The sequence below is a fragment of the Salvia hispanica genome, chromosome 5, assembly GCF_023119035.1.
Source record: "Salvia hispanica cultivar TCC Black 2014 chromosome 5, UniMelb_Shisp_WGS_1.0, whole genome shotgun sequence".
Lineage (NCBI taxonomy): Eukaryota > Viridiplantae > Streptophyta > Magnoliopsida > Lamiales > Lamiaceae > Salvia > Salvia hispanica.
Window position 1 is genome coordinate 12,082,009 of NC_062969.1, and position 11,996 is coordinate 12,094,004.

Genomic DNA, 11,996 nt, shown 5'->3' on the forward strand with positions numbered 1-11,996 from the left:
TTTAAAAAAATGGTAATATGACCGTTCAACGGTCATATTTTTAATTTTAATTTTTCTTTTATATTCTATATATACTCTTCTCTATTCTCCATTTTACACACAAACACACATCTATTTTCTCATCTCTCTTTCTTTCCTCTCTAATCACTTCTATAAAATCATTCCTTTATTTTTTTCTTCTCCCAAATTTAATCAATTATGGATCCATTTGAGCAAATGCGTCGAATAATGGAATAATCGTTAGAAGAAGATCGACGTAGGGAGGAGGAAGCCGCCGCGCCTCCTAGGCGACGCCGGACATACATCCATCATAACCGGGAGGAAGCCGCCGCAAGGTTGGAACGTGATTACTTCAGTCCGAACCCGGTGTGGGGAGATATCTACTTCCGTCGCCGTTTCCGTATGTCACGCGCGCTATTTTTGCATATCGCGAGTACATTGGCGGCACGGGAAGAGTTCTTCAGAGAAGGGTTCGACGCTGTTGGCCGTCCTAGCCACACGACGCTCCAGAAATGTACTGCGGCGATCCGTCAGCTTGCTACTGGACAAACGGCGGATGCGTTCGACGAATACCTGCACGTCGGAGAATCCACTGGGAGACTTTGTTTGTTGAACTTCTGCAAAGGCGTCCGGGCAGCCTTCACCGCCGAATTTCTGAAGAAGCCAACCACCGCAGATTGTCAGTTTCTGCTCCGTCTTCACGAACAAGTGCACGGATTCCCCGGGATGCTCGGGAGTGTCGATTGCATGCATTGGCAATGGAAGAATTGCCCTGTGGCGTTGAGGGGGTCATACACGAGCGGCCACAAAGGCACCCACCCCACCGTTATACTCGAGGCCGTCGCCGACTACCGGCTATGGATTTGGCATGCGTATTTCGGGGTCCCCGGCTCGAACAACGACGTCAACGTGCTCAACAACTCCGACCTCTTCGCTGAAGTTCTGAATGGTAAAGCGTCGGCCATCAACTTCATCGCTAACAATCGCCAGTATAAAATGGGGTACTATCTTGCCGACGACATCTATCCGAAGTGGCCAACCTTCGTGAAGACGTTCAACAGGCCTGCGGACGAAAAGCAGTCTCTTTTTGCGCAGAAGCAAGAGTCTGCTCGCAAGGATGTGGAGAGAGCGTTCGGGGTTCTCCAAGCTCGATGGAACATTATCAAAGCCCCGGCTCGACAGTGGTTTATGGAGAATATGGTCGACATCATGTATACGTGCATAATCTTGCACAACATGATTGTCGCCGACGAAGGACCTGAGGCGGGAAATTGGTTCGACCCTGAAACCCCGGGAAGCTCAACCGCAAGTAGTCCGCCTCGAACGGGAGTGCATCCGTCTTTGCAAGAGCGGTTGTCTATTCGGGCAAGGACACGTGATTCTACCGCCCACGCCCAACTCCAGGAGGATCTAATGGAGCACATTTGGGCAAAATTTGGCAACCATTAGATGATCGTCACTAGAGAACTCCTTCTTCTGCTTCTTTGCCTCCATTTTTTTTATTTGAGTTTAAGTGTGCAATTTGTAATTTCTAGTTTTTTAATTATGTCTTTTTTATTTTTTTAGGTATTTAAATTGTAATTTTATTTTATTTATAATGAAGTGTGTTTTTTATTAATTGAATTTGTTGGAATTAAAAATAAAAAATGAAATTGAATGAATAGTTAAGAGATGGTTAAGAGATGGAGGGATGCAGGTGTTGTCTCTTAGTTAAGAGATGAGCTGAAAAGTACAGTGGGGCCCATGAATAGTTGAAGAGATGAGAGCGTTGCGGTTAAGAGACTAAATATTGTTATCTTTAATTATTAATATTTAACTATTTTTTGATATATTTAAGTAGCATATTTAGATTGAATAATATTAATGTACATATAGTTGTTATCTATCTAATAAAATTAGATTCTGTATTAATGTATGTATAGTTATTAATCAATCTAATAAAATAATTGTTTCCGTAGATTTATATGTACCTATTAGTTTATCTAATAAAATTGGATTTTGTATTTTGGAATAAAATAACGGCTCTCTTTGTTTAGTTCCAATTGTGTTAAATAATACTCCTATAATACTAATATGGGTCAGCCCACTATATTAAATTACTAATCAAATATTAATAAAATTAAATTAGGTTAATTTTTCACATGTTCTTCTTCTCCACTCCACGCCGTCTGCTTACGTAAGTTTTCCCATCTCTATATTTTAATTTCTCTCCCCTTCTCTTCTTCTATTTTGATAAATATGAATTGATTTAGACTTGAATGCAATAACTCAAACTTTAAAAAGTGTTTTTGGTATACATTTAGTGCAAACTTAAAGATATGTATTTTTTCTTAAAAAATCTATAATGGGATTGGTTTTGCAGTACCATTGAAAGTATTATTCTACTGCATTTTAGGTTTTGCAATACGGTTAGAGATGGGCTTATTTCATGAGTAATGTTTAATTGTTGAACCATAATTCAATTCTATCCATGACTAAAATGTAAATATTTAATAAATAATTTGATTATAATTATAATTTAATTAAACGTTAATTAGGGTGGCTGCACCGTGCGAACGAAGCCCTATATTAAAATTTGAAACATGGGTTAATACATATTTAAGGCACGATCACAAGGTACAAACGAAACGACTAAATTAGATTTAAGTTGAATAATTACATAGTCACAATTAGCAGTTTGTTTAGATAAAGTGTTGGTGGCCTATTTTCCATAAATGTCATTAAAACGCTATTAATATGATGACGACTAAGTTTGTTGCCTCTAACAACTAACCAAGCCATAAATTTCATAAAATTAATGTGCTTCAATAGCCTGCACATATTTGATTGGATTATTTATTTACAAAATTAACTAAAGTTACATGTGTAACTTCGAATTTTGTTGAGTACTTAATTAAGATTTATGTAACTAATCTCAAGATAATCATAATCACGAGTGTGTGGTGTGTTTTTTAAGCATTGTCATCTCGCATGGAGTAGATTATTTTATTTTACTTTGTACTTTACGACAAAATTATTTATAGATGATATTTGAAGAAAAGGAAAATACGAACAGAAAAAACAAATTGATCCATAATACATGCGAGTGTGTGTGTGAAAGTGTGTACCCATTGTCATTATCAATTTAACTTATCTATTTTGGGGTTACCTTATTTCTACGAAATCACTACTTCAAAATGATTACACCAGGATAGCAAGTCTTTTTACCTTTTCATATAAAATGTTGTATATCAATATATTATTAATCTTGGATTATATCTCTTAGCCTTGTTTTTTTAACAATATTAATTTTGAATAATTTTGGGTCAATTTAGATTTATGCAATTTTAAGTCACTGAAAACCTTTGTATACATATTATATCCGATCCCAATTTCTTAATTTGAATACAAGGTCATTTGAAAATTAAAAGTTCAAATATATTAGTATTTTCATCGTCTTATTATAAGTGGACTCATATTTGATTATATATCATTCCACTTGATTAATGGTTCATTTTAAAAATGTTGATTGGATTGATAAGAAGATTTGAATTCATGTTCTTCCATGGAACATTTGGAAGATTTGAAACAGAGTAATTTTTCAAGATTAGAAACTTAATTGGAAGATGGCAAAATAAGTAACGGATTGCAAACGGAAAGGCAACTATAGAATTTAAAGGGGCATTTAATTTACATGTAATTAAACTGGTAGTTGTAGTTTTAGTATTTTTCGTAGAATAGATCACATGCATGTACTTCGTAATATATGTGTATAAGTTTATCTCCAGAAAAAGTGAAAAATAATAAATCCACCCACATTCATTGAAAATTGACAAATGCTCACATGTGACATGCCTCATCCCAAATTTGATCATAGGGAGAGAATTTATTCCCATTATCTTTATTTGATTTTTCTGGATTCTTCTAACACCTTTCTTTCCATATTACTTTTAATGGCCAAATTTACTATAGTAGCTAGGATTCTCTAAGTTTTTTTGTTTTATTAAATATCATAATTATTTTCCTGTTAAAATATATATATTCAAATCCAATTCGGTAATTATCATATTATAATAATTTTCAGATCGATCGGTTGCTTACACGAAAAAGAAATTGGAGCTGGTGACAAATTGTTAATCAGTTTGCATACTTACTAATATAAAGGGCTTTAAAATAGATAGTGATTATGATTATTTCACACACATTTAGTAATCCCTTTTCTCTTAAGAAAAACCTGATTAAGACACTAAACAACTAATCGCATTTTATTAATCGCAAATTTTCTGCTTTCGAAGCAACTGAAGAATTAAGAAAAGCACAGTGCTTGGTCCTATTGGTTTTTCAATTTCCCTTTTTTGAAAGTCCCTATGCAATTAAATATATGAAATTGCTTAATTAAATCTCAATTGTGTCTTCACCACTATGTATTGACAAAATTCTTGAAATAAAAAAACAGGATCCAATAATCATGAGAATGATAAAATGTACAGGCCTCTTTTGGTCTGATAAAATAATTGTACAAGAATTTGCCACCCTTTTGTGGGCATAGTGGAGCTTTTATCAAAGGCGAAAAAAGAGAGAATTAATTCTTATTCTTTGATACCCTTCTCTCCTCCATATCTTTATTTCGAGGAATAAAGTTGGTTTTCAAAGACGAACAAATTTTTAAAAGAGTTCTAGATATATATTCCCTCATCTAAGTTTTTATGTGTCAACTATATATATGTTCTACTCCATCTTTTATGTATAAAAAGTGCATGTATTGTTTAATGAATATAAACAGCTTATCTATTTTAATGTGAAATATGGTAATACACATTTAGAAAAATATACTATTAACTTATTTTATATATTTATGTAATTACTAGAATATATTAATTCTAACACTTGTAATTAGGAGTATTTGATTTCATCTTCCATAACTCCATTAAAATTATTAGAATATATTGGTTCTGTTTTATTCTAAGTTACTAAACCATGAAGGAACATTTTTTTATAATTTGCTGTTATTAATTCCTATGGATATTAATTATTAAAATATACATAATAATTGATGAATGTGAATTAGAGAATTAGACCAAGGCGTACATATACTGATATACACACGGAATGAGTAGTTGTTGAGAATTAAAGAATTAGACCATCTTCACATGAACATGGGAGACAGTGGAATTGTGTTGTTTTGTTTGTTATTCAGCCAAATAATAAATATACATTATATAATTTTAGTGTTATTTATAACAGCTTTGAAGAAAAATTATAAGAATCCAATGACGATAGGAAACGCCAATCACGACGCATTTCTCAATCATGAATGTTAGTAGTAGTACTAATTATTTTTTGTTGATTGAGAATATGAATGTAGTGATTTGATTAGGTTGGGGAAAAGGCAACATTAATACTACTCCGTATAATTTATGAACTGAATTAAGTTCAATTTCAATTTCAAATCTCAGAATTTTATTTTTTTGAATTGAGGCACACAATAACAGTGTCGACTGATTGAAAAATCTCAGATTATGCAGGGAGAGGACACTTGCACACGAGTCACGACTTCATTACCTTAGATAGGTGAAGGAATGAATAAATCTTTGGATTCTATAAATATGGCACCATCTTTTCAGAATTCATCATAAAAAGAGTTAAAGACGTTAGGCTCTGAATTTTGCAGATTTGTATTAATTTTATTCTGTTTTCATATTTTTTTTCTTCAGAATAAAGTATATTTACTTTATTTTTATATTTGTAAATAATTGCGGAATAAAAATCAAACTTTTTCTTCATATATTGAAATAGTTATTCCTAAAGCTAACGCGTAAAAAGATAAATGGAAAAGACGGAAATATTTACTTGCTGATACAAAGAGTAAAATCAAGTAGGATTATGGAATAAAACAGCAATTATTAGTCTCTTAGAGATTAAACACTTTTACTTTTATTGAAGCATCATTGTAATATATTTGGTGACCCACCATTGCTGGTCTTCATTTAGTTCTGACAAATGGGCAAAAGTGACCGCAATTTTCGATTTTAATCATTGAAAATCATTTCCTTTTTATTCACATTAGAATATGACCAGCGTATAAGACCATCACATCGACTAATATTCTCTTAATTAATCATCATTTAAATTACCGAACCACGTGGAATTATGTTCTACTCTACTCAACAAGGATAAAAATAAAATACTAGTATCAAATTTTCTATTTTTCTCAATCATCATACTGCCAATTTTTGGATCAAATCGATGATTATGTGGCGATTGAAATTACCGACGGTGAACAAAATGTTCATTATTCAAAACGATGTGGTCTAGGGAAAGAGTTTGTGATTTCACTCATAGATTTTACTCAATTTTAGGATTTTCTCCAAATTTCATCATACAAATTTGATTTTGGAGATTTGGATTCCTTTTCACATTCTGGAAGAGGTCCTTGCCATATTTGGGGAATGGTCGTCAATTTGTGAAGGTGAGTATTAATAAATTTGACATCAGTATTTTTCAGTTTTTTGCTAAAAAACGAAAAAAGTTAAATTTAAAGCAACATATATTTAGATTCTCAAATAAAACAAATAGCCTTTTACATTTTTGAGGCCCAATAAAGATGGGTTAAAATTTTGGGCTATGATCCAGTTTTACGCGACCTTAGGGCTATTAAAGTTCCATACTACTTCTATAATTTACACGATTAAGAGATTCTATCCCGATAATTTGATTATGCATAGAGGTGAGGATTAGTATAATTTTATCATATTGCATTCAAATAGTACTTACTAAGCAAAACTTATAAGAAAAATTACATCATAAAACTTAATGTATACTATACGACAAGAGAATTATAAAGCCCATAATATTATAAACATGTAGAAAACCTATAAGGTCGATAATATCATGGAATTGAATTTGAAGTAATCATTTGTTTTGTTTGGTAAAAATGAAGTGATTGATGAAATTGAGCTCAAATGAATTGCACACGCATAATACATAGTGCGCATACACATATTATACACAAACTACACGCTTACTAAGTACTCACGAAACAAGAGCAAAGCCCCGTTAGTCCAAAGGGGCCCACAGTCTCCACCAATTTCAATGATTAGTAGTACTCCCTCCGTCCCATAAAAGTTGAGACAAAACTTTTGGGTACGGAGATTAAGAATTTATATTAAATAAATAGAAGAGATGAAAAAAGTAGGAAAAATAAGAGAGAGTAAAGTAAATGATGGAATAAAATAAAAGTGATTAGATGTTTTGTCTTTAATTAAAAAAGGAAATGGCTCAACTTTATTGGGACGGACTAAAAAGAAATACGACTCAATTTTTATGGGACGGACTAAAAAGAAATACGACTCAATTTTTATGGAACGGAGGGAGTAGTATATATTTTGTACATATAGTGAAATCCATACATATATAATGCAGCAGTTTTTTGGAACGACACGTGTCACAATTTTTGGCGGGAAAATGAGTGATATACTGCAGTTTGTGTATATATGAAAGCATATGTATTATCAGTATTATCGAGGAGATAGTGTGTAGCGTTCAAAAGTAATCTTTATCAGAAAAATAAGCCTGCAAAAGGCTGCTATCTGTATCAGTTGTCATGGGAGCTGGCGTGCCAATTCAGCTAAACATATCAAAAGTTCTGTAAAGTGTGTAGTAGTACTAATATTTAAATTTTAATTTTAATTTTAATTAAAAAAGCTCAAATGCGTAAACTTTTGTCTATAAATTGTTGGTGAGATGCAGTTTACAAAATCAGAATTTGTTTGCAGTGACGAAATACTCCAAGTTTCACATATAAAAAAATGTCATCATCAAATTCATAGTACACATTTCTCTCAATTGAGGGGATTTTTGTGTGGAGTGGGAATGGAAGAAGAGAGTGAGATAGATAGAGAGAGAGAGATGATACTTCTCTTTCAAGCTGATGCAAAGACCACCATCTTCTATACTTCCACACCACGGGTAAGAGTTGTTTGGTATTGTCTATGACAAGTTTGAAGAACAACATTCATGAATGAGTTTTTACTCATTCTTCTTTATCAAGAAGACCTTCCTTGGAGATCTGTAATGGAACACTTGATACTCTCGCTGAATTTTTATTAAACGTTTTTCGGATAGTTGATAAGAATTTCATTTCTCTTGAGCTTCGTAGTCGTCGCCGGTGATGAGCTCCTAAATCGAGACATGGGGAAGACTCGGGTCGAAGCTGTCGCAGATGGAGGTCTCGTGTTGGGCTTCGGCGGCGTGCAGCTTGGATTCGCTATAGCAGTCGATGATGATCGAGCGGAGGATTATGGTGACAGCTGACAATGAAGAAGCAAGCCATGGCCGCCAGAATTGCTTGGATGTTTGATCCATTTTGGAGATTGATTGAGTAGTCGGTTTATAATAATGTATATATAATTTTGTTATTATATACTCCCTTCTCTGTCTCATTAGAAATGCAACGTTTTCCTTTTTAGGTTGTCCCACTAAAAATGAAACGTTTCCTAAAATGGAAACATCACTTTCTCTACTTTTTTCTCTCTCTTCATTAACTCACAAAACAACACTTGCATAAAATCCTGTGCCAGAAACCAAATGTTTCATATTTATTGGGACGGAGAGAGTACTTAAATGAGTACTAATATATTTGGATCTTTGTTTTTTAAAATATACTGTTTATTTTTTATTTAACTTAATTTTATTCAATTTCGCGCTCTATTGACTCATGACGTTGTTAGAATGACCTTTTTGATTTTATAAATTATTGAATCCCATAAAAATAATTTTAAACAATGATAGTATAATATTAATTTTTGGACGTGTGTGTATTTGTTTGTATCTTTATACATCGTAATCCATATCATATGCAAAATTTTTATGGAACGACAAAGAAGGTTAATTACATAAAAATTAAAAGGTAGCTGATTTGAGCACATACAAAAGTAATGGTTAATAGTAATTAATAATTCCTAGCTACAATAGTTTTGAACGATAAGGGTAGTGGAAAGTTTTACTTCCACTAATGTTATTGCAGTTAGAGAGAGATCCAATGATTTGAGAAATGACAGCATAGGTAACTGATAAGACTAATTTCATGCATCGGTTATGTGGTGAAAAACGTTATAATTTGCTGGGGCTAACACGTTTCCTAAGCCAGTGTGTGTGAAGAAAAATCGCTAGATCGAGGAAACGCTGAAGGAGATGGTCTAGCGAAGGAATGAAATAAAGTGAGCAGATTTAAAAGAAAAGAAGGGCGTGACAGACAGAAGTCAATAGGCTGAGGGCATCAAAGTCTATCTATATCTCGCTGGGTCCACTATAACGCCTATATATAGAAGAGCATGCACCGCACATCATATCACTTTTTTTCACTCTCTTCTTAGCTCACACACATTACACACACTTGGGAATGGGAGATCTGGGGTAGTCGGGTACGAAAGGTTACTTTTCTTTAGAAGTTTTGCAAGTATTGCAACACCGTCCGAGTGTGGACGAAGATACTAATCTCTCCTTAATTTCAATTGTTTTACTCTTTTTGTAGCCGAACTTCACTTTTTGGGAGTCGAGCATTTGCTAGTGGATGATTACTCGTTATCTTTTAGAAGCTTTGTTGATTTGTGTTTGGTTGTGATATTTTGAGTTGATTTAAATGGAATCCTCGCTATTTGGGAAGTTTATGTTAACAAGTATTATGTCGATCTCTGTTTTATTTTGATGTTGTGATGTTTGATATGAGAAGTCGGTGATAGATCTGTGGTTTATTGAGTGTTTGGAGGTTGTTGTTTAAATCGGAAGTGAGTGAATTATTTATTTGATGGTTGGAGTTTGTGTCGGACGCGCTTGGATCAGGAGTGGATTTGGCGTCTAAGGTTGAATCCGAAGTGAGAAAAGAAAGTTGTTAGACGGATTTGAGTTTTCTTCTTGTTTTACTGTTTTACTTCGTCTAGCGTCTGCAGATCTGTTCAGTTCTTCGTTGATTATGCATAAATTTGACTTAGATCTAGTTTGCTCTATTTTGATTTCGTTCATGTTGATTTTCTTATGAGTTTTTACGCAATTTGGTTGTAGAAGATGATGTCACTGTTAGTTAGTACCAGAGTTAGTTATTCTGCCAGCTTTTCGCCCGTACTCTGCTTTTTCAGTCATGGTCCCCACGGTCAGTTTGTTTCCTAAGGTCTAGGTAAGTAGAGTAGTTCTCTTAGATCTAGTGATCAAGCAGTTAATTTTCTCTCGCAACGTTTTCTTATTATTTCGCCTAGGTCTAGCTATTAGCTTAGGAGTTTTAAGATTCCCAAGTCACGTTTAATTTGTTTTCCTCAACCCCAGACCTAGGCACGGAGGTGGGCCCGGACCCACTTTTATTCCTTGTCCTTAGCTAAGAGCACAACACCCACATCCGTGCTCTTAGCTAAGGACAAGCTCAAGGGTCCCACCATTCTATTATTCAATTTAAATACTCCAATTATTAAAAACATTTCTACATTATAAAAATACATTATAAAATAAAAATTACATAATTAAAATCCTAAAAAATACAAATTACATAATTAAAATACTAAAAATAAAAATACATAATTAAAATAAAAAATACATAATTAAAATCCTACAAATTAAAAATTACAAACGTGGAAGACTATTCTTCTAACCCCAATTGCCTCTTGAGACCCCGGATCAATTGCTCGTGTGTTGCAAGTTGTTCCGGAGTCATGTGAGACGTATCGGTCATATGAAGTTGACTCAATATGGCCCACAACGAGTTGGTCGGGGGTGGAGGAGGCACAAAGGGAGCGGGGGGGCGGCGGCGGCGGGGGCGGCGGCGGATGGAGTCGGGGCGCGGCGGCGGGTGGTCGTCGCCTTCTTCCTTCCGACCGGCCGGCGGGAACCGCTCGGGCCAGCGTCGGGGCTACCCAAGTTAGTTCCGGCAAGCTGGGTAGCCACATCATCGGAGGAGGATAGAGCTACCGACCTCGACCGTTTGCTGGAGGAGCTGGGGGAGGATGCTGCTATGCCGCCCCTATACTTCGGATGTTGGCGCCCCTCCTGCCAACAATCGAGGTACTTGAACGGTTTGTACTCCTCCCGTTGGTATGCCGCCAAGGCGGCAGTGATGATGTCGAGCTCGTTCGTGCCGCTCCCCGCCGACCGCTCTTCCTGGAGGTAAATCCCCTGGAACTTCCCGATTGCCTCGTTGCATCTGTAGATGCAATTGCGAACCATACTATCATTGCGATATATGGTTCCCTCCGGCCGGGTTTCATTGTAGAGGCGAGTGATGCGCCACCAATAAGTTTCCCCGGTTTGGTTCGTGCCGACGTCCGGATCTTCGGAGACTGCCAAGTAGGCTTTGAACATCGCCATCATCTCACCCGGAGTGTACGGGGTGCGGGTGCCACGAACAGGAGGAGTAGGAACAGAAGTAGGAGTAGGAGTAGAGCTGTTGCTCCCTCCCGATCCGGGTTCGGGTGCCCACCCGAACCCGGGGGCGTTTAGGTCGTGCACCGGGTAAGGACGGTAGCCACCCGGAGCTTGCGAACCTTGGGTTTGAGGAGGGGCCGTAAATTGGGTTTCCGGACTATATCCGGCCTCGGAGTCGAACCAATCGTGGTTCCAACCGCGATTGCCGGAGGGGTGATCGCCGGAGCCGGACATTGTGTAGTGTGGTGGGAATTTAGATGATAGAGTAGGAGGAAAAAAGATGAGAGAATGTAGATGATGATAGTATAGATAATAGATGAGAATGTGATTTTTTTTGTGTTGGAGTGGGGGTATTTATAGATGAAAATGTGAATTTTGGGAAAAAAATTGAAAAATTAATTATAAGTGGGTAGAAAACGGATATATTTTTTTTGGGAAGTGGGAAAATATTTTTTTTATTTAAAAACATTTTTTAAAATAAATTTCGAATTTTTTAAAAAAAAAAAAAAATGAAATTGCCAACGGCTATGCCGTTGGCCAATCAGCAGCTGCCACGTAATTGTGCTCAGCGGCACGGACGTGCTCTTAGCTAAGAGCAGCGCCGTGCCGCT

At 35.7% G+C, this 11,996-nt stretch overlaps 1 long non-coding RNA gene across 1 annotated transcript; it reads left to right on the forward strand.

Moving 5' to 3' along the window:
* Nucleotides 1-7,760: 7,760 nt before the first annotated feature.
* Nucleotides 7,761-8,401, forward strand: LOC125186033. Its single transcript, XR_007170351.1, has 2 exons — nucleotides 7,761-7,947; nucleotides 8,138-8,401. It is a non-coding gene; the product is annotated as an uncharacterized LOC125186033 (long non-coding RNA).
* The last annotated feature ends 3,595 nt before the right edge of the window (nucleotides 8,402-11,996 follow it).